A 2,240-nucleotide genomic window follows, 5' to 3' on the forward strand; every position below is an offset into this window, starting at 1 on the left:
GGCGGGTGGTGTGTGGGGGGGGTGGCAGTTCTACTTCCAAACTAGAAACAGAGCTGTACAAGCTCTTTCTCAAGGGACGTGGCTGCTTCACCTCACCCTCTCCCGGAGGAGAGAACGGTAAACAGTAGAGACAATGAAAATATTTCCTTTATTCTATTTCGTGGCTTCCCCTGCGGTAAGTCTAAAGCAAGCTTTCGGTTATGCCCTAAGCAGTTACTCCTCCAGACAGCGTTTCCAAATTCTAGAACACTGTGTTTAATACTACGAGGGGCCCTTCAGGTTGTTCTTACAAAACTTCATTGTGGGAAGTATGCAGCTACGCTGAAATAAACTGCCAAAACTCACATTTAAAAAAAATGTCATGTCATGACCTTGTGATACCTTGCGATACCTTAGATATTGAGAACCCGAGTGAGAATTCCTTTGCGATGGTCCTCCCTTCGCCTCAGACAGGGACTACCAAACATGACCTTGAAGATGGCTCTTCAGAATTTTTATTTATGTCAGGGTCCAGCCAGGAAGAAAAATCATTCTAGACCTTCCTACGAAAGGCATCTAAGAGAGGAAATGCACTGTGTGGGAGGTGGTCTTGAGGCTACGCTGCAGCACCCCGAGTCAGGACCAGTGGGAGCTCCCCTCCAGGACCCAGGGGACAAGGGGAGAGGTCGTGATGCCAGTACCTGAGCCTGGAGCTGGCCTGCGGGGGCTGGCCCATGATGCAGGCTGCCCGGTGGAAGCTGGGTTGCTGACCAGGTGTCCTCCTGGCAAGGACCCCTAGATGCTCCCTCTGCTCCCCTCCAAGCTCCCCCAGTGCCTCCCATAGGCTGAACGTACCCAGAAGCCAGCTGTCAAAGGGGTCAGGGAACGGAGTCTCCAAGAGCCAGAAGGGAAATGGCCAACATACGGAACATTCCCGTGTTTTCTGCAATCCCTGGTGTCCTGCCTTGGCTCAGGAGGCTCAGCTGAATGTGATGGTTCAAGACGTCAGACTGAGTAAGTACAGGCTGCGGGCTCCCTCCGCTGCACCAAACCTGGGAGTTACAGAACTAGTATAAACAAGCACCGGAATCTCCAGCCAACCCCTCCCCCCGCACCACCACCACCAAGAACAAGAAGTTAATTTCTTAAGTGACTAGACACTGGAAAGAATTCCTGAGAGACTGAAAGGTGGGCTGAGATGGTCAAGGGAGTGGGACTGACCAGGCCTGGGGCAGTGCCGCCAAGTCTGGAAGCGGTGGCCTCTGGCGGAGCGGTGTAGGGAGCGGTGTCCCGTGAATACGGGCACTCCTTTCCTTCTCCACCCAGTCTTTAGGTTCCTGTTAGGATGAAGAAAGGGGAAAGGGCCTCAGGGAGCTGAGGTGACAGGACAATGAGAGGCCCGGTGAGATCTGACCCAGCTGCTGTCCTCAGCTCTGCCTGCCCCCTGTGCTCACTGAGAAAAGCAAGGAACACAAGCGCCCACAGCCACGTCCCCCTCACTTCCGACGGGTTGTCCACGCAGAGGGAGTGAGGGTCTAGGAAAGGAGCTTGCAGCAGGGACTGCCCAGGACACGAGGGCTGCCAGCAGCCAGCGAGATGGGGACAGGAGGCTTTGCAGCTGGGAGGCCTGAGGAACTCCACTGCTCAGGAGTGACTGATAGCTTTAGAGGTCGAGAGCATGCTGTTATGTCCATGAAACAACACCCGCATCTTGACTTTTACAAAAGAGCGTCAAGAGATCTTGAAAATAAAAAAAAGTAATTGTTGCCATTAAGAATTTAATAGATGGCTCCATAGCCGAATGAAAAAATGGAGGGGTAACTTAGTGAACTAGGGTGATTAGGCCAAGGAATACTTCCAGAATCCTATGTAATAAAAGACAAAAAGGGTAAATAACCATACCTCTGCTCTGCTTCCCATTGGCTAATCAGGGTAATTGGCAAATTAACTGCCAACAAAGTTGGCGGCCGGCAGCCACACAGCTCAAGCAAACATGAGGTTTGCTTGCTCCTGTGATGGAGAAAGCCAAGGTTCCCCGCCTGCTGCAGCCCGGCTCTCAGCTGCACTCTAAGCAACATTGTAACACATACAGAAGCTAAACAAAACCGGGGGCTTCAGCCAACAGGACCGCAACATTGTTTAAAATAGAGAAGGGTAAAAAAAGGCAAGAAATCTGCTTTCAGCAGCGGAGGTCTCATAGCTGGAGCCGAGCCTCAGAGCTAAAGCTGGTGGCCTAGAATTAAAAAAAAGGATGATATATT

General features: G+C 51.7%; 1 protein-coding gene across 1 annotated transcript in view; it reads left to right on the top strand.

Moving 5' to 3' along the window:
- The window catches only part of KIF6 (kinesin family member 6), a 255,403-nt gene that overhangs the window by 41,316 nt on the left and 211,847 nt on the right, over positions 1-2,240 (top strand). The gene's annotated exons all lie outside the window — the stretch shown is intronic.

Source organism: Myotis davidii, unplaced genomic scaffold (genome assembly GCF_000327345.1).
Source record: "Myotis davidii unplaced genomic scaffold, ASM32734v1 scaffold289, whole genome shotgun sequence".
Taxonomy (NCBI): domain Eukaryota; kingdom Metazoa; phylum Chordata; class Mammalia; order Chiroptera; family Vespertilionidae; genus Myotis; species Myotis davidii.